The following is a 21691-nucleotide window of genomic DNA, read 5'->3' as shown; positions in this document are numbered from 1 at the left end:
GTTCCGGAGCTGGAAAAGAATCTGGTGTCACTAGGCTACTTGGAGCACAGTGGATACAGCTTCAGTAGTAAGGCTAGAAGCGGAGTATTGAACATCTCCAATAGAGCTATGGTAGTGATGAGAGGCAGAAGGTTGGACAATAATCTCTATCGTATGGAGGGATCTGTGGTGCCCGGAGAGTCTGATGCAGCAGCTGCAGCACAGGACCAGCAGGGGGCTTACAGGATGTGGCACTACCGCCTAGGCCACATGGGTGACAAGGGGTTGAGGGAGTTGAGCAGGAGAGGACTCATCTCTGATCTGGAGGATGGTGCTACAGGGGAGATCTATGAGCCTTGCCAGATGAAAAAGCAGAGGAGAGTTCAGTTCAACATCAGTACAACCCGCAGTGCAGCCCCTCTAGAGTTAGTACACACGGATGTGTGGGGATCAGCCCCAGTTTCAGCTAGGAATGGGGCCAGATACTTCATGACCCTGATTGATGATTTCTCAAGAAAACTATGGATTTACTTCATGAGAGAGAAGTCAGAAGTCTTAACCAAGTTCAAGATCTGGAGAGCTGAGGTGGAGAAGGAGCAGGGGAGGAGCGTGAAGTGTCTGAGGTCAGACAATGGCAGGGAGTACACCAGCAGAGAGTTCCAGGATTACTATGAGGAGTGTGGGATCAGGAGATACTTCTCAGTTAAGGGGACTCCACAGCAGAATGGGGTGGCCGAGAGGATGAACAAAACACTTCTGGAAAAGGCACGATGCATGAGGCTGCAGGCAGGGCTTCCAAAGGCGTTCTAGGTTGACACAGTTGACGCAGCGGGTTACTTGGTCAATCGATCACCTCACACCAGGTTGGACGGCAGGCTTCCAGAGGAGGTGTGGTCTGGGAGGAAAGTTGGGTTGGGCCATCTATGGGTATTTGGGTGCATGGCCTATGTGCACATTGGAGCTAGTGAGCAGAGCAAGCTAGACGCCAGATCACGCAAGATGGTGTTTCTAGGCTATCTGCAAGGAGTTAAGGGATACAGGCTGTGGAATCCCTTGGAAAAGAAGGTCGTCATTAGTCGGGATGTGACTTTTGATGAGGAGTCAGTCCTACGGAGGCGAGCAGGCATGGAGGAGCAGCAGGAGCAGGAGGAGGTCCAGCAGGGCGCTGCTGGACAGCTTACCTCTTTGATTTTGCCTCTTGCAGGTACTACTGGAGGATATGACATTCAGGTGGAGCACCTACCTAAGGTGTCTCCACAGGTGGAGAGGACTCAGACAGATGATCGAGGCGAAGAGGTCCAGTAGGAGCCAGCTGGATCGAGGACTGATATCGGTGTTGCCCTACACAAGCCCAAGAGGACCATCAGGCAACCGGACCGATATGGCTTCGAAGAGATGCTATCATATGCCCTGGTGACAGTGAATGGAGACCCATATACATATCAGGAGGCTATTGAGAGCCAGGACAGAGAGCGGTGGGTCCAAGCGATGTTCGAGGAGATGCAGTCTCTCCACCAGAACCAGACGTGGCGATTGGTGCAGTTGCCACAAGGGAAGAGGCCCATTGGCTGCAAATGGGTCTACAGTCGCAAGGAAGGGCCTTCAGAGCAGGGAGGTATCAGATTCAAGGTGAGGTTAGTGGCCAAGGGATACTCCCAGAAGGAAGGCAAAGACTTCAGCGAGGTCTTCTCTCCCGTCATCAGACATACTTCCATCAGAGTGTTTCTGAGCATTGTAGCAGCTCAGGATTTAGAGCTGGAGCAGATGGATGTCAAGACGGCGTTCCTCCATGGGCATTTGGAGGAGAGGATTTACATGGAGCAGCCACTCGATTTTAGGGATCCAGGATCAGAGGGAAAGGTTTGTTTGTTGCAGAAGTCGCTGTACGGGCTGAAGCAGTCGCCGAGGCAATGGTACAAGCAGTTCGACTCCTATGTGCGTAGCATTGGACTTTTCAGGTGCGAGTTTGATCCCTGTGTTTATGTTCAATCTCTTGAGGATGGTTCTAGGGTGTTCCTACTCTTGTATGTGGATGACATGCTTATAGCATGCAAGCGTAGGAAGGTTGTGCAGGATCTGAAGGCATCCTTATCTCGGGAGTTTGAGATGAAGGATTTGGGCCCTGCAAGGAAGATCCTAGGCATGGAGATTTTCAGAGACCGAGCCTGGAGGGTGCTGCATCTATCTCAGGGGGGCTACATACAGAAGGTCTTAGAGAGGTTCGGGATGAAGAGAGAAAAGCCGGCGGAGCTGGCACTTGCCGGTCACTTCAGACTCTCGAAGACCATAGCGCCACAGACTGAGGTGGAGGCTCAGGAGATGGAGACGGTTCTTTATGCTTCAGGAGTTGGGAGCTTGATGTATGCGATGGTTTGTTGTAGGCCAGACATCGCTCATGCAGTGAGTCAGGTTAGCAGGTTCATGGCGCAGTCTGGCAGGGAGCACTGGAGAGCTCTGAAGTGGATATTCAGATACCTGACTGGATCAGTTGGAGTTGGTATCTGCTACGGATAGCGAGAAGGTGCAGTGGGACACTCTGACATGTCCAGAGAGGCTCAGGGGCTGATTGGCGGTTATGTAGATGCAGACTTCGGTGGAGATGTGGATACCCGGAGGTCTACGACAGGCTTCATCTTTAGCCTGTATGGAGGTCCTATTTCTTAGAGATCGAGTCTGCAGCCTATCACGGCCCTATCCACTACAGAGGCGGAGTACATCGGGCTGACAAAAGTAGCTAAGGAGGCAATTTGGCTGAAGGGTTTGTTGACGGAGATGGGCCTTACTCAGGAGGCCATTAGAGTGCACTGTGACAACCAGAGTGCACTTCATTAGCATAGAACTCAGTCTATCATGCAAGGACAAAGCACATCGATATTCGGTATCATCGGATCAGAGAGCTTGTGGAGGATGGTGAGGTGGAGCTGGTAAAGGTACACACCAAGGAGAATCCAGCTGATGCACTTATGAAGGTACTTCCACGGGACAGCTTACAGAGATGTGTTGAGCTGATTTGGTTGATGGACAGAGTGGAGCTAGTTGAGGCCTTGGGACACCAAGGTGGAGATTGTTGTGATCCAGGTGGTGTGCCCAAGGCCCAGGGGACCAAGGCTAAGGCCAAGGTCCATCATTCATGAGGGCTTCATGGAGGCTCTAGGGCTAGTTGGGCCCTAGGTTGAAAGGCTGTGGGCCTTTCGGGTTCTTGAGGTCTAGGTTATGTAAGTCTCAAGGGACCAACTCTTTATGGGCCAGGTCTGGGCCTAGGATAGGTGAGATTAGGTCAAGTCATGGGTGTGCATGGGCTTGGGTTAACCTAATCTCCCATAGAATTGGTCAAGGGAGTTTTGGGTTTGGGTCACTTGACCCTGTGTTTATATATACATGTACTGTATAGGTTTGATTAAGCCAAGAAATACGAAAATCCTTTCTCCCAAATCTCTCTCTCTCTTATCCCTCTCTCTCCAGCTATTCTCCATGCCCCAGGAGCAAGAAACCCTAGGGTTTCTTGCCGCTAGGTCCATAGAAGGCAGGAAAAGCAAGGGGAGGCGCTAGAGTTTTGAGCCCCTCCCCCTTTGTGCCGCCAACACTTTTATCTCTTCCTCTCTTGCAGCCACCCAAACATAAGGTCCAGGACTTAAAATCTCTTGCAAAGAGGTTGGTACAAGTTTCTCTCAGATCTGGAGTTGATCTGAGGTCGTTTGAGGTGCGGGTGAGATCTCCATCAATAGATCTACAGGAAAGGCTGCAGCAGGATAGATCTGCAAGGTCTGGTTCTATCTACCTTCTTTCCTATCTAGAATGCCCCAATTTGAGATCTATAAATTGGAAGACCTCGGTCCAGGCCTGATCTAGTTGGATACCAGATCTTGGATTTTTTAGAGGTGATCTTAGAGGCATTATTCATCTGGAACGAAAGGCTGACGAAGAAGACAGCAACCAGGCTGATTTCGTCAAGGGCCTTTGATCGAGTCCAGAAGTCTCCAGATTTGTTCGTTGCTAGTTACGCTACACCCAAGGTCCGTGGGAGGAGCCGAAAACGTGCTCCAACAGCTAGATGGTCACTTCGATTGATACAGAAATTTATTTCTATGCTACCGACTTAGGTTTAGACCTATGAGGTCACACACATTAGAGTTTATGATCTGATCGGATGGTTGATCAATGATTAAGAATCATTCTAGGGTTAAACGATTAATATGATTGACATGTAACCTAGTGCAAGTATTGTAGGAGGATCAATTAGCAATTCGATTACTAATTGACTTAATTTGATTAAGCCAATGGGCTGAGATTAAATCTAATTGAATATGATTTAATTAGATTTGGTTTGGGCTTGATTGGATCAAGTTCAATTGATTTATTGGATAAGCCAAGTGCAAGAAAAAAACTAGTCCTAGTTCAAATAGGACTTGGGTCAACCTAATTTTTAATTTGATTAAAAAATTAAATCTAATTTAAATCTAATTTAATCTGATTAAATTATATTCTTAATTGGGTTAAGTCCTATTTTAATTGGGTTGATTGGTTTTGGTTTGATTTGGTTTGAGAAACCAAATTTGAACAAGTCATAGATTGAATCCTAGTAAGACTAGGATTCCACCTTGCGCCACCTTAGCCCCCCACACCCACTCTCTCTTATCCCATGCCCACTCTCTTATTTTGTGCGACAAAACCCTTTCTCCCAGGTCTTCACGTATGCCCAAAACTTTTCTCTCTTTCTCTCTTACATGGAATATGGTTGTGGATCAAGTCAAAGTAGGAATTAGTTTGGATTTCAAATTCTATGAGATAGAGTTTTAAGAAACCAAAACTCTTTCCTTATGGCACAGATTTTATCCAGATTTTTTTAAAATTTTTATAACTTTTATGGCATATAATATGCATCCTTTGCTGGTGATCCACGGCAGAAAAAGGAGGGGACGCTCAAGAGTTGGGCACCCCTTGTCTTGCCTTGTTTGGATAATCCTTGACTAGGTATTTGACCTAGACAAAGACTCTTCATATCTCTCTATTTAAAGTAAATTTTTTTATAATTTTTTGTGAAACATAGAGCATTAAAAGATCTTTGGGGTAACCCAAAATCAAGAAGAAAGAGTCTTGGGGCGTGGAGATCTAATAGACACAAAATTAGGTGTCTAGGTGAGAGCAAGGAGAAGAAGAAGAGGGTCTTCTTCTAGAGTTGCTGGGTTCATCCCTTCCCTTCCTCCATCTATAAGTTTTCTAAGAGTGTCTTATCTAAAGCTCCTTCTTCTACTTCTCATTTTTGGAAGAGTTCAAATTAAGAAGAAAGAGGCATCTGATCGACCATCAAAGAAGGATCAACGCAGTACTAGCATACTGTGCTAATTTCCTAGACCAGAACTTCTGATCGTGATTCGTGGGCTTGTGTGGATGACTCCTAGAGGCCAGATGCATGTGCGGCTCACAACATCATCCTCAAATCCGGATCAGCAAAGTTAGAACATCTAACTTACAAGGTAATAGATCTGATCTATTATATTTCACATACATTAGATGTAGTATAGAAACATGTTGATATGATCAACATGTAGTTCTTGCTTTTTATATTTTAATTTTTGATTTAATACCATATAATAATCATGTAATATAATCTTAGATCTAGGAATTCTCTAATTTTATAAGATAAATTTTAATTTATTTTAGTCTTCCACTGCCTGATCTTGAAAAAGTTTCAAGATCTAATCCTGAAATGCTAGATCTGGTTCCTTCACATAGTACTTTGTGTACATGGATCTATATTTAGGTTCACTACCTAGCTTGATTCTTTGATCCTTATGTGGGGTATTCTGGATATGGTGAAGTGTGTATGAAGATTATGAGTGATCAATAAGAGATCAGTCACTCCTAATAAGGGGAGCGAACATCCTATGTGATCTCATAGGACGATGATTCTGGAAGTCTTTGGCCAAAGCAGGATGATAATTAGAAAAAAAATTTTAATATATCATCAACTGAATCATCACCTTTAGATCGAGATACATAAAGATAAGTAATTGGGTTTGACATATTTCCATGCTCACAGCTCATCTGGGATGTTTGACTGAAAGATTGAATTATACGAGAACTTGCCACTAAAGGATGTTTTAGTAATTTTTCATCAAAATTTTAAATCTTTCGGATAGTTATGATACATTGCAAGATGTCAATCTTGACTTATGGGCTTGACAAAATTGAAAGAATTTGATTCTAAAATCAATTTAGAAGAGTCCAAATTGATTGTGACTCTTTGGGTGACCTAATCTTATCGAATTAGGATTACGTCAAAAGTCCGGATCCACTGCTAGCTAGATTTGAAACTCAATGGGTCACACACTTTGGGATTTGATCTTGGTCTAATCTAGTTAGAGTTTAATATAAATTCTATAGGTTAATTTGATATGCTAGCATATTATATTAACCCAAGTTCCCAAATTGGTTTAGATCAAATTGTTTGAGCTAACCTAGACCGGTTCACTTTGACCTAATAGGATTGGATCAATTTGGATTAGATCTTTATCCAACTTGAAAGAGTTTTAAGTGGAGAAGGAGTCCTCCACGTCCACCAAAAGTCATGGCAAAAGATAAATGCCGCCCACCTTAAATTGGCATGAGAAGTGGAGAGTCCTTCTTAATGAGGCTCTTAACTATTACGCATTACCTTAAATTCCCAATCAGTTCTCCTATGATTTAATACCAAATTTAATTCAAATTTTTATGGCATGTAGAAGATTGAGAGTCCTTCTGCTATAAGTATCTAAATTATCAAAAATTTGCTCGCTAAATTTATTTGGCACATGGGAATTTGGAGCACCAAAGGTTGGCACCCCATGGTCTCATGTGACGTCCCTTGGTCCCCTATTTATAGGGGACACCCCAGATGGTTTCTTATGGTAATTTTTGGCTGAGACTAAGAGACGATATGTGATAAATATAAAAAAAATTTAAAAAAAATTGAGAAAAAAAAAAGAGAATTTTGAGTGGCAAAAGTTGCTACTAGGGTGGTGAGATTTTCAACAAGTGTTGCTTGAGTGCCCTCGGATTTAGTTTTTCATGTGTTGAAGCCAAAAATCAAATCTTACATTGTGTGACATTGGAAGAGTGTCTTCTTGGTGTCATTCTGGTGGTAAGATCGAAAGCAACTAGACTTTGGTGCGGTCGTGATGCAAGTTTGAAGCCGATAATATTCTTGAGAAGATAAGGCTGCGACAGTGCACCGGTTGGGAAGGACTTTGGCCAACTTCCATGTGGATCACCATTAGAAGACTTCTACCTTGAGGTCTTGTCGAGAATACTAACTTGCCACTTTTTTGTATCGATTAAAGTATAATTTTCTATCTCTTTGCATGCTTGAATTTGCTTTGATCGTGATCAGCAAAGTGATTCTAGGGTTTTGGGTTCGACTTGATAGTTTTATTTGATAAGGCTATTGATTTACTTGTTTTAAAATTTTTAAAAATTATTTTTCACTGTGTAGCCAGAACCCAACAATCCTCCCAACACTTGAATCCTTCAAGGCCCCTCTTGTAGTTACCAACATGTTTAACAATTCAGCCTTGGTGCAATCAATCTAATTTATATGATAGTTTACCATAAACTATCCACATGAATTAAGAAGGGATTGTAAGATCAAATCAGCTTGCAATTCCTTATGCATCATCATACCAAGCTTCTCAATCTCCTCTAAATCTTGGATCATTGTCAAACAATAATCATTGATAAACTACCCTTTGCACATCTAAGCTTTGAAAAGTCTTTTGAATACTTCATAACATGCTGATCGGCTCTACTCACCATACAACTCCTTGAGGTGAGTTAGCATGGCCCTAGCAATCTTCATATCCTCATGCTAGCATTGAAGTTCATTAGACATTGATGCTATAATATAACACCTAGCCTTATTGTCATCATCCTTCCATTTTTTCGATGCTTTTCTTTGGTCAGCCGTTGGATGGTTTGGTAATGTGGGGATATCCTAATCAAGAACATAACTTTTTAAAATATAAAACTATTTTTAGGTTTCCGAGCTAGTCTTTATAATTAGTTTCGATTAGTCGGTTAGTTTCAAGAATGCAAGCTAGGTAGTTAGAAGTTGACATTTTGTTCTACAGAGTGTAAAGATTCAAATTAGACTTTTATATTTGCTTTAAAAAATTTATTTTGGTGTCTCTTTTAAAAATAAATATACCTCTCACTATTTTCTTGAGTCCTTTATACTCCTCGAATAAAGAAACATAAACCCTTCATAATTAGAATTTTAAGTGGATACTGTGGTTCCACCAATTTAACGTACCACCTCACCTAATATTTATTGGCAACATGTAAATCAATGAGTGGATAACTCTTATCCAATGCTTTTCAAGCAAGTTGCAATGATCTTTAATCTCTAAGTCATGTAACCTCATCTCATAGTTATTGACCTCATTCTTTAGTTAAGTCAAACCCACTATTCAAATGTGTAGGCAAAGCCATCACTGGATCCCTTGTCTAATAGTTATTAAGTCTAACTCCATCTTTACCTCCACAGTATCTCACGTTAATAGAGTGATTGCACCTTTCCAATGCAACTAACCATTATAACTAGTTGAGCCAGTCAACACTAGTAAGACGCCCATACATCTACAATGATGGAAGACCTCTCGACTTAATATTTATCAGGAGATTAAATTTATATCTCAATTTTTTAATTATTTATATTTAATATAAATAAAATCTATTAAATATAAATAAGAACTAGTGATGATCATGGATCTAAGAAAGGAATTTGGCCTTGAGCCACTAAGCCAGAATCGGAGTCTATGGGTCAAAAGCACAAGTAAGCATGTCAATCGGTTTAATCATCTTCAACTCCTTAATTTGATTTCGAGCAAGTCTTTGATCTGATCATGATCAACATCTTGATCCAACCTTAACCAATTGCTCGACTCGATCCGTACTAATTGTGTGTTGTAGGCTTGCATCCAACCAACCATTGACATGCAACCATACATGATGCAAGCCATAAAATATAATTAATTACAACCCATTAGATCAAATCTAACAAGACTCATAGGTCTCCAAATTACATAAATCTATTCATGCTCATAGGCACTCAAAAATTAAATAATTTAAAATTATAGGATTCGCATATGATACATCACAGAGATAAGTAAAAGGATCGCAATCCTATGATCATCACCACATGTATCTCATACATGAACTACATATATCTCATACATAAAAGATAATAAATACTAGATTTGAATATTAATCATTTAACATTAATTTGAAAATTGTTAAATGATCTATAAATTATTCAGTTTATGATCCTATTTGCTTGTGATCAATCATCACAATAAAGATCATAAAAAATAAAAAAGAATGATCTAGAATATCAAAATCTATTAACCTATCTTAAAATATATAAATGTGACTCTGATACCACTGTTAAAAAAGAAATTGTTATGTGTAGTAGAAGGAATCATGAAATTATATTTTTAATTAAAATATGAGATCTTATCTTGAAACAATCCAGATCCCTCATAATTTTTAAGATTTAGATTAATATAATAAAGTGAGATCAAATCATCACTTTTGCGCGGATAGATCTTCACCACAATCCAATGATCGTGGATATCTTCACAGTTCTTTTGAAGCCGCATAAACATCTGGCCTTTGCAGGTATCCATATGAAGCTTTGATCTGATCAAAGATGTCTAATCTGATCGAGATGCTAGCTTCTTACAGAGATCCTTCTTCTGATAGTGGATTTTTTTTTTTATTACTGAAAATTTTTCTCAAGAATTTCAGTCTTTCTCCTCTTCGTAAGATCGTGCTTCACATAGGAACAAATCTAGGATTTTTCCTCAGCCTTTCTTGATTTTCTTCTCAAGGAAATCCAGCAGTCCCTCTCTCTCTTTTCTTTTTGGCGTATGCCCACCCTTGGGCATAAAACAATTTCCATGTGAAGGCAAGGAGGTGGAGCATGAGATTGGGGCATCCAACAACTTCGGCATAATGTATCTTTTGACCAGAGATATAAGGGGCATCCTAGATAGGCATGATAGATGGGTAGGCATGATCACTCCATTGAGATCTGTTCCTTTTATAATTATCATGAAGTTGTTCACGTTAGAGTCCTAATGCATCAGATCTTTGATATGTCAAATCCTTTGATCAGTCCAAGACTTAGGCAAGAAGGACTTTTGGACGTGATCCAAATAATGTGAGGAGATGTAGTGCAGAAAACTTGGGCGTTAGCCTAGGGCATTCAACAATTTGGGTGCATGCCTTCGTATGGCATAAGAAAACATGTGGCGCCACAACTCTTGGATGCCAACACCTCAGTTTTGAGGAGTCCTTTTGAATATCAATCATATTGACAGATCAAACTTTGACAGATCAACCTTTGATGGTTCAAAATTTGTTAGGAGTCCCATTGATTTTGGGTTTAATTGTGTCAACTCTTTGATATGTCAATCTTTGACTTTCAACCTTTGACATGTCAAACTTTTGACTCAGATTTAAACCGAGTTCTATTAAATTAAATTCAACTATCTAATCAAATACAACCTTTTATGTGTGTGATCCTATAGGTTCTATTCTGTCTGATAATGAGATATATTATGATCTCCATTCTCAATATCATTAAAACTCTTTTCAATGTATTAAAATTCTTTTCAATATATTAAAACCATTCTAACTCATCTCAATAAGAATTATCGATCATCAAGATAATTCTCGTAAGTCCCACAATCTATTCGTGATGCCTAGCAGCATGCAGTGGCATTCCAGCAGAACGGAATGGAATGAACCTATAGGTGCAATTAATGCATGATACAATCCTTCTATCATGAGTTTTGATTAGACAGAGGTTATAGAATTACTCATCAAACCTTATTATCTATCACATATTTAATTTATTCAACTCGAGTTTCTAATGTGAAAATGATAGAAATTTTTTTTCACTATTTACACTGTCCTGGCTAAGATCTTCTGAACTCAGTCTCAAAAATCACATAAGACCAATTTACTTATCTACCAAGGGTGATAAATTCTATATAGGTGCACACTCTATTCCTATAATGAACCTACTGCAGTCAACGTGCACTGTAAGAATCCATATGGCTAGGACCAAGTGTATGTATAGTCAAACTATAGCAATCCCATTATAAATAGTCGAAATACCATAGATCAAAGGACTAGTCATACTATCCAAATGACTTCTTGTATTGATCACACTAGGGACTCTTGTTCACTGACAACCATGTACACTCCTGCTTCAATATTTTCATACTGTAAACTCAAGACTCGTCTATCCTTAAAAGAAAAGCAATATGTGCATCAATCTAATCGGATCTATCACCATCTCCATAAATGATCTATTGATTGGGAGCATTTAGAAATTAATCACCAATGACACGTGCCTCAAATTTTTAATTCTTGAAAATATGTCATCATCTTATTGATTCCTTGGATGATTCATGGATACGTACACAACATGAATAAAATTAAAAATCTAATTTTATTAATAATAAAAAAATTAAATATAAAATTATATTTTAAAATAAATACATGTATCGATATGATTGATTTCTAGGACATACATCTAATAATCAGAACCCACGACTAATAACCCTAAGCATGGGATAGTAGGTAACACAACAACCTATCAGATCGTGGCGCTACAAACTTACATGGCCTCCAGTAGCCCATCAAATCGTGGCCTAGTAGGCCCTTGCGACCTACACGACTCCGGTACAGCAATCTACGACTCTAACTCTATATAAAAAGATAAAAAAGAGGACCTTAGATAAAGCCGAGAGAGGTAATGTTATAGCCCAAAACCCATTTCAGCCCAGCAGATCAAAGCCCAAAACGAAAAAAAAAAAAACAGAGGAATTCAAAACCGGGAAGAAGACTCCCGATAGGAGTCTCCTTCTCCGATGAAATCCGAGCAAAAATCGAATTCCTAAGACCCCTCGGAGTCCTAGGATTTCCTATAAGAAGACCCCCTCTCTTTAGAATCGATCCATCGACTCTTTTCCCCTCTTTTCCTCTCCGATTTTCCTGAAGAAGAGCCGCGATCCCTTGCCTTGTTCTCACCGTGTTTGCCACCGACGAGGTCTCCGGAGGCTGAGGTAAGTTTCTCTCTTCCTCCTCTCCTTCTTCTCCTTCCTCCCATGCTCCTGTGCATGGCTGCCGGCGACGAATGTCGCCGATCTACCGACGGGAAAGAGACTCTGTTTTTGAGTCTCTTTTCCTTGAAATCTCCAGCGCCGGCGATCGGAATTGACCGCCGGCCCTGTTTCCTCCGTAACCGGGAGAGATGGCCCCGTCGGCCGCCGGCCTCCGCCGTGGCAGCCGCGGCCCGAACGGCCGATCAAGGCCGGAGGACCAAGGGTCCCCTGTTCCGGCACAGGAAGAACCAAGAAAAGAAGAAAAGAAGAAAAAGAAGAAAAGGAAAAGAAGAAAAAGAAGAAAAAGAAGAAAAAAGAAGAAAAAGAAAAAAAAGGGGGCTGAGAGAGAAATTCTCTTTGCTCTCTCTCTCTCTCTCTCTCTAGATCATAGGATTTATGGAATTAATTTATTAAAAAAAAAAATAGCAATAAAAATAAAAATAAAATTAGGGTGTCCATGGGTTAATTCGAAAATCGGGATGTTGTCGATGAATTGATCCTAGTGGAGACATTAGATTTTTAATAAATTAGTTATTTTTAATTCGATAAAATTTTGATTTAAAATATGATATTTGACATATCAGGTTCAGAGAAGGATTTTCGAGACCCTTAGAATTTTTAGTTTGGATTTTCTTTTGAGGTAAGTAATGTTTACTTTTACTGAATTTATCTGGTATATTATAAATTAAATAAATTTATGCATGCTTGCAATTGAAATTATTTATTGAAATAATTATTGAAAATTATTTATGATGAAAGTTAATTATAGAAAATTATTTATTGAATGATGTTATTTGCTGAGCAATTATTATGATGATATATGATCTCAAAGAATGTTATAATTGATTTTACTCGAATATCAATTAATTTTATTATTCTTGAAAATAATATATGAATTGGAAGACAATATGAAATTGACAACCTGACTGTGTTGAGGACCCCACTAATGGGGACATATACGTTGGTAATTGACTGTCCTGAGGATTTATGTCGCCAGTGAGACCAGCGACATGTCGCCAGATAGACCAGCGACAAAACTGCCAGTTAGACCAGCGGTTCCAAAGGACTTGGCTGCCAGATGATTCGCAGCCCACCGCAAGCAGATACACGGTATTATGACCCTGCCACAGGGATAATGTGGTCATAGTCATGGTTGGTAAGAAGAATTTAAGAAATTGATGAATTTAAGAAGAAAAGCATAATTGGAAATTATGATGAATTGACTTTTATATATGATTGACAGTATGATTATGATTTCATGAAATTACATATTGATTTATGATGCATAGTATTATTTGCCTGATTATTCAGTTAAAGGTATACACTGCTTACTGGGCTATTTAGCTCATGATAAGTTTTATGTTTTTCTTACAGATCCGGAAAATTAGCATGATGTGGGTTTTCGGTTGGGAGAGCGATTAGAGATGGAGTTAACTCATTGATTTAGGATTTTTCTCAGAATTGATTCAAGACCTTTAGTTCTGTTTTTAGTATTGACTTTGTCAGATAGTTATTTTCTTTTGAACACTTAGTTTTGATTTGAACCAAGGTTTGATTATTGAATAAAAAAAAAAAATATTTAACTGTTTGTGAAGATATCATGATGAGATGCCTTGCATGCTTATGAAAAAAGTATTCTATAAGTATGCGGCGGTTGCCATGACCCTCGATTCACAATCTCGGGTCGGGGGCGTGATAATTAATATGGTATCAGAGCATAAGTAGATAGATAGAGACATGTAGAATAAAGTGAGTGATGGGTAGACATTAGGAAATTGAAATGTTAAGTTATGATAATTATGATTTGACTTGTCACAAGTTATAACCTTATTAAGGATAAGTTATTATCTCAAATCTAACATGGTCAATATGCCTCCACGACGAGCGAGGAATACTCAAGGAACGGTAGGAGGGACATCAAATCCACTTGGCGATAATACTCCCCAATTAAACAGCGGTACAACTCAGCAGGAGGGAATCCATGATCCTACCGGAAATACTCCGACAGCACAGGAGCCGAACATGACTCAACTAATGCAAACTCTGATCGGAGTAGTTCAAACACAGCAACAATTACTTCAACAACAGCATGCACAGCCACGTCAGCAATTTCCACCAATACTTGGACATGGAGAACATCCGATGCAAAGAAACAATATCGTCGAATTTAAGAAGCTAGCCCCTCCAGCCTTCAAAGGGACCATCGAGCCACAAGAAGCAGATAACTGGATTATAAAAATGGAGAAGGCCTTCGCCGTGCAAGAATGCCAAGATGAAGAGAAGATCCACTATACAGCATATCTGTTACAAGGCGAGGCATACAACTGGTGGCGTATACTGGAACAAAAATATGAGCACGATGGGATACCACTCACTTGGGAGAGATTTTGAGATGAATTCTTTGACAAGTATTTTTCCCGAAGTGTCAGAATACAGAAAGAACAGGAGTTCATTCACCTGAGACAGGGTAACAGATCTGTTGCAGAATATGAAACCAAATTCATGGAGTTAGCCAAATTTGTTCCGAGACTAGTTGAGATTGAGCAAGACAGAGTACACAAATTTAAAATGGGACTGAAGACAGAAATTAGGAGACAAGTTGTACCCTATGAGCTAACTACTTATGCCTCAGTTGTGAACAAAGCTCTAATAATTGAGAGAGAAGCTAATGAAGCTCATATGGAGCGTGAACGGAATCAGAAGAAGAGAAATAGGTTTAGTGGAACTCAAGGACGAAACCAGAACAATAAGGTTCCAGCAAAGAAGCCAGCAACTGATAAAAATCGTGAGAATGAGGCAGCTAAATGTTCGAGATGTGGCCGAAGAGAGCATGAGACTTCTAATTGCCCATGGAATACTGGTTCGTGTTTTAGATGTGGCCAGAAAGGACACAAGATTGCAGATTGCCCGCAGATGGACGAAAATAGATCAACACAAGCAAAGGACGGAGGTCAAAGGCCGAAAACTCAAGGAAGAATCTATGCTCTCACACAACAGGATGCTCAGGCCTCCAATGCTGTAGTGACAGGTACCATTCCTGTATCTGGTATTCATGCTTCAGTTTTGTTTGATTCTGGTGCTACACACTCCTTTATATCTACTACTTTTATTAGACAGCATGATATAGGTTGTGAACCCATGAAAACCAAATTATATGTCGAGACACCAGTAGGTGGTATTTTGAGTACCGAAAGTGTGTGCAAGTCATGTAGTATCAAGATAGGAGAAAGAGAATTACCGACAGATTTGGTGGTCCTGGATATGCATGATTTCGATGTCATTCTAGGAATGGATTGGCTGGCTACATATCATGCCTCTGTGGATTGTCATGGAAAGAGAGTGAATTTTCACATACCGGGAGAATTAACTTTTAGTTTTGATGGAAGTACAGGAACCACCCCTCCATGTATTATTTCACCTGAACAAGCTAGACAGATGATAAGAAAGGGATGTAGAGGTTACCTAGTATCAATAAAGAATAAAGAACATGATGAATTGAAGTTACAGGATATTTCTATCGTAAATAAATTTTCGGATGTATTCATTGATGATTTAGTCGGACTACCCCCAGATAGAGAACTTGAATTTACTATTGAGTTGGCACCTAATACCAATCCGATTTCTAAAGCTCCTTACAGAATGGCCCCTATGGAATTAAAGGAGTTAAAAGATCAATTACAGGATTTATTGGATAAAGGTTTTATAAGGCCTAGTGTATCTCCTTGGGGAGCTCTAGTCTTATTTGTGAAGAAGAAAGATGGTAGTATGAGACTTTGTATCGACTATAGAGAGTTGAATAAAAATACTATCAGAAATAAGTATCCTCTACCTCGAATTGATGATTTATTTGATCAGCTGCAAGGTGCACAAGTCTTTTCTAAAATTGATCTTCGTTCAGGGTATCATCAGTTAAAAATTAAAACAAAAGACATACCAAAGACGGCATTTAGAACTCGTTATGGACATTATGAATTTTTAGTGATGCCTTTTGGGTTAACCAATGCTCCAACAGTCTTTATGGATTTAATGAACAGAATATTCAGATCTTATCTTGATAAATTTGTTGTCGTATTTATTGACGATATCTTGATATATTCAAGAAGTAAATTGGAGCATGAAGAACATTTACGATGTGTGCTACAAATATTGAGGAAAGAAAAATTTTATGCCAAATTTAAGAAGTGTGAATTTTGGTTGGACAAAATAGCCTTTTTAGGACATATCGTATCTAAAGATGGAATTTCTGTGGATCCAGCAAAAGTGGAAGCTGTGATGCAGTGGAACAGACCTACAAATATTTCTGAGATTCGAAGTTTTCTGGGAATGGCAGGATATTACAGACGATTTATAGAATGATTTTCTCGCATAGCTGCACCTTTGACTCGTCTTACTCAAAAAGGGGTTAAATTCGAGTGGTCTGAAGATTGTGAACAGAGTTTCCAAGAATTAAAACAACGATTAGTGTCAGCCCCTATCCTTACTATACCAACAGGAGATGAAGGTTTTACAATATATAGTGATGCATCTAAAAAGGGACTCGGATGTGTATTGATGCAACATGGTAAGGTAGTAGCCTATGCCTCAAGACAACTGAAACCATATGAACAAAATTATCCGACACATGATTTGGAATTAGCTGCAGTAATTTTTGCTCTAAAAATTTGGAGACATCACTTATACGGTGCGCAGTGTGAAGTGTTTACTGATCATAAGAGTTTGAAGTACATCTTTACACAGAAAGAATTAAACATGAGATAGAGAAGGTGGTTAGAACTATTAAAGGATTATGATTTAACAATCCATTATCATCCGGGAAAAGCTAATGTTGTTGCTGATGCCCTTAGTAGAAAATCTGTGGAAAATTTGACAGTTTTAATTACACATCAAAGTCAATTGTTAAAGGATATAAGAAAATTGGAATTAGACATCCGAAAATATGACTCAACAGTACGGTTAGCCAACATGAGGGTTCAGCCAACACTCATTGAAAGAATTTCCGTTGCCCAGAATGATGATCCACAACTAATAAAAATAAGAAATTCAGTGGAAGCTGGTATTCAATCTGAATTCAAGATACATAAAGACGGTTCGTTAAGGTTCGAAAATAGGATTTGCGTACCCAATAATTCAGCACTTAAGCATGAAATACTTCAGGAAGCACATCAGACCGGTTATACAGTTCATCCGGGAGGTACCAAGATGTATAGAGACTTAAAAGAAATGTACTGGTGGAATAATATGAAAAGAGAGATCGCTCAATTTGTGGCTCAATGTTTGGTGTGTCAACAAGTTAAAGCTGAACATCAGAGACCTGTGGGACTACTTCAACCTCTTGATATTCCAGTTTGGAAGTGGGAACATATCACTATGGATTTTGTAACTGGACTACCGAAGACTCCCAGTAAAAATGATGCAGCCTGGGTGATTGTGGACCGATTGACAAAGTCTGCACACTTTCTTCCAATTAGAGTTGGATTTACTTTGGAAAGACTAGCAAAGTTATATATGAAAGAAATTGTAAGGTTACATGGAATTCCAGTGACCATCGTATCGGATCGAGACACCAGATTTGTATCACAGTTTTGGAAGAGCTTACACAAGGCATTAGGAACAAAATTGAACTTCAGTACAGCTTTTCATCCACAGACTGATGGTCAGTCAGAGAGAACTATTCAGATCTTAGAAGATATGTCGAGAACCTGTATTTTGGATATGAAAAGTTCATGGGATGAGCATCTACCTTTGATTGAGTTCGCTTACAATAACAGTTATCAGGCTAGCATTGGTATGGCACCTTACGAAGCTTTATATGGTAGAAGATGTCGATCACCGATTCACTGAGATGATGTCGGTGAGCGAAGAATTTTGGGTCCCGAACTTGTTCAACAAGCAGTCGAGAAGATTCAATTAATTAAAGAACGACTACGGGCAGCACAAAGCAGACAGAAAAGTTATGCAGACAACAGGAGACGGAAATTAGAATTTCAAGTCGGAGACCATGTATTTCTCAAAGTATCTCCTTCAAAATGAATCTCAAGATTTGGCATTCGTGGCAAATTAAATCCTAGATATGTGGGTCCGTTTGAGATTTTGGAAAGAATTGGTGAGGTGGCTTATCGACTTGCCTTACCCCCTTCACTTGCAGGAGTACATAATGTTTTTCATGTTTCTATGTTAAAGAAATATTTACCAGATCCAAGTCACATTGTGGAACTTGAACCAGTACAAGCCAGGAAGGATCTAACATATGAAGAATACCCGATACAGATCGTAGACCGTAAAGAACAGGTGCTGAGACGTCGCAACATTCCTTATGTCAAGGTACAGTGGAGTCGACATTCAGAAAGAGAAGCTACTTGGGAGCTAGAGGAAGAAATGAAGCAAAAATATCCCCAGCTCTTCGAGACTACAGGTATGAAAAATTTCGAGGACGAAATTTCTTTTTAGGGGTGAAGAATGTTATAGCCCAAAACCCGTTTCAGCCCAGCAGATCAAAGCCCAAAACGGAAAAAAAAAAAAAAAACAGAGGAATTCAAAACCGGGAAGAAGACTCCCGATAGGAGTCTCCTTCTCCGGCAAAATCCGAGCAAAAATCGAATTCCTAAGACCCCTCGGAGTCCTAGGATGTCCTATAAGAAGACCCCCTCTCTTTAGAATCGATCCATCGACTCTTTTCCTCTTCGATTTTTTCGAAGAAGAGCCGCGATCCCTTGCCTTGTTCTCGCCGTGTTTGCCGCCGACGAGGTCTCCGGAGGCTGAGGTAAGTTTCTCTCTTCCTCCTCTCCTTCTTCTCCTTCCTCCCATGCTCCTGTGCATGGCTGCTAGCGACGAATGTCGCCGATCTACCGACGGGAAAGAGACTGTTTTTGAGTCTCTTTTCCTTGAAATCTCCGGCGCCGGCGATCGGAATTGACCGCCGGCCCTGTTTCCTCCGTGACCGGGAGAGATGGCCCCGTCGGCCGCCGGCCTCCGCCGTGGCAGCCGCGGCCCGAACGGCCGATCAAGGCCGGAGGACCAAGGGTCCCCTGTTCCGGCACGGGAAGAACCAAGAAAAGAAGAAAAGAAGAAAAGAAGAAAAGAAGAAAAAGAAAAGAAGAAAAAGAAGAAAAAGAAGAAAAAAGAAGAAAAAGAAAAAAAAAAAAAAGGGGGTGAGAGAGAAATTCTCTTTACTCTCTCTCTCTCTCTTTCTCTCTCTAGATCATAGGATTTATGGAATTAATTTATTAAAAAAAAAATTAGCAATAAAAATAAAAATAAAATTAGGGTGTCCATGGGTTAATTCGAAAATCGGGATGTTGTCGACGAATTGATCCTAGTGGAGACATTAGATTTTTAATAAATTAGTTATTTTTAATTCGATGAAATTTTGATTTAAAATATGATATTTGACATATCAGGTTCAGAGAAGGATTTTCGAGACCCTTAGAATTTCTAGTTTGGATTTTCTTTTCAGGTAAGTAATGTTTACTTTTATTGAATTTATCTGGTATATTACGAATTAAATAAATTTATGCATGCTTGTGATTGAAATTATTTATTGAAATAATTGCTGAAAATTATTTATGATGAAAGTTAATTATAGAAAATTATTTATTGAATGATGTTATTTGCTGAGCAATTATTATGATGATATATGATCTCAAAGAATGTTATAATTGATTTTACTCGAATATCAATTAATTTTATTATTCTTGAATATAATATATGAATTGGAAGACAATATGAAATTGACAACCTGACTGTGTTGAGGACCCCGCCAATGGGGACATATACGTTGGTAATTGACTGTCCTAAGGATTTATGTTGCCAGTGAGACCAGCGACAAAACCGCCAGTTAGACCAGCGGTTCCAAAGGACTTGGCTGTCAGATGATTCGCAGCCCACCGCAAGCAGATACGCGGTATTATGACCCTGCCACAGGGATAATGTGGTCATAGTCATGGTTGGTAAGAAGAATTTAAGAAATTGATGAATTTAAGAAGAAAAGCATAATTGGAAATTATGATGAATTGACTTTTATATATGATTGACAGTATGATTATGATTTCATGAAATTACATATTGATTTGTGATGCATAGTATTATTTGCCTGATTATTCAGTTAAAGGTATACACTGCTTACTGGGCTATTTAGCTCATGATAAGTTTTATGTTTTTCTTACAGATCCGGAAAATTAGCATGATGCGGGTTTTCGGTTGGGAGAGCGATTAGAGATGGAGTTAACTTATTGATTTAGGATTTTTCTCAGAATTGATTCAAGACCTTTAGTTCTATTTTTAGTATTGACTTTGTCAGACAGTTACTTTCTTTTGAACACTTAGTTTTGATTTGAACCAAGGTTTGATTATTGAATAAAAAAAAAAATTTATTTAACTGTTTGTGAAGATATCATGATGAGATACCTTGCATGCTTATGGAAAAAGTATTCTATAAGTATGCGGCGGTTGCCATGACCCTCGATTCACAATCTCGGATCGGGAGCGTGACAGGTAAGTCCAACAGAGAACCTAGAGCTCTCCTCTCGTTCCTCATTTTTTTTTTTCTTTCATCTATTTCCTAGACTCCAACTGCCTTAGACGTTAGAGGGTCTCTCACCGCACACGCTCAGATAAACGGATTTTTCTTATAGGTCTGACCACCACAGAAGATGCCTCCATCCATTAGGACAGCCAGCCGACACGGCGCTACCATAGCCGAGCGGCAACACATATTAATAAAAAGTTGCTTTGCAAGTGAATATGCACGTCATCATATTTACCTGCTTAGCTATTTAGGACTTTGTCAAACTTGAAGATGTGGAGTAATGCTTTCTCTCCGATGCCTGGTGAGGCTCTTATCGGGATTCTGGGAAATGGAGACTTGACGTGGAAAACTCTGGATATAAAAGTCATATTCTGGAATCAGTTACAGGCATTGCTGAAGAGTATGCTGGCGGCATCGCTCTCAGGGAGCAAACTGGGACCTGCTGGTCAGGCAGTACCTTGCAGTAGAGCCATGGCTCCTGGGAAGCTCAAGGAGACGTATGGGACGTCATCGAAATCAAACAGATTAGGTCAATTGCATGCCATGCACAAGTTATGGTTCTCTTAGACAATATTGTGAGACTGGGTGGCCAATCATATTAAAGATAAGGTTTCTTGCCTGTTGCAGAAATTGGCAGGGTTACTCTTGATTTCCTAGTGTTTCTGCTGTTTACATTGGCTTGATGCTTAGGCAGCTTATATGTCAATAACGTTTTAATTGCAAGGAAAAAATTCAAATTTAAATTTGGAACTTTTACCATAGATCTTTTGCTGAAGGCACATGAAGACGGGAATCATGTAGCTTTTGTGTTTTAATATTAAACGGTTGAAGCTGAGCTCTATCCAAGCTAGGAAGCAAAAGCAAGCACTTAACCATCTTCGTCACTTTGATCATTTGGAAAGTTTCGAGACCTTTAACATCATTTTGCCTATATACGTCGTTAATTCTCAAAATCATTGTAAATAGTTAGTTACTCATGAGAATTTTGCTGTATGCAGTGCAATGTCCTTAAGTTGGAAGGACAAATGCTTTAAGA

The sequence above is a fragment of the Elaeis guineensis genome, unplaced genomic scaffold (assembly GCF_000442705.2).
Source record: "Elaeis guineensis isolate ETL-2024a unplaced genomic scaffold, EG11 Super_Scaffold_32645, whole genome shotgun sequence".
Classification (NCBI taxonomy): domain Eukaryota; kingdom Viridiplantae; phylum Streptophyta; class Magnoliopsida; order Arecales; family Arecaceae; genus Elaeis; species Elaeis guineensis.
Note: the sequence above shows the minus strand (reverse complement) of the source record.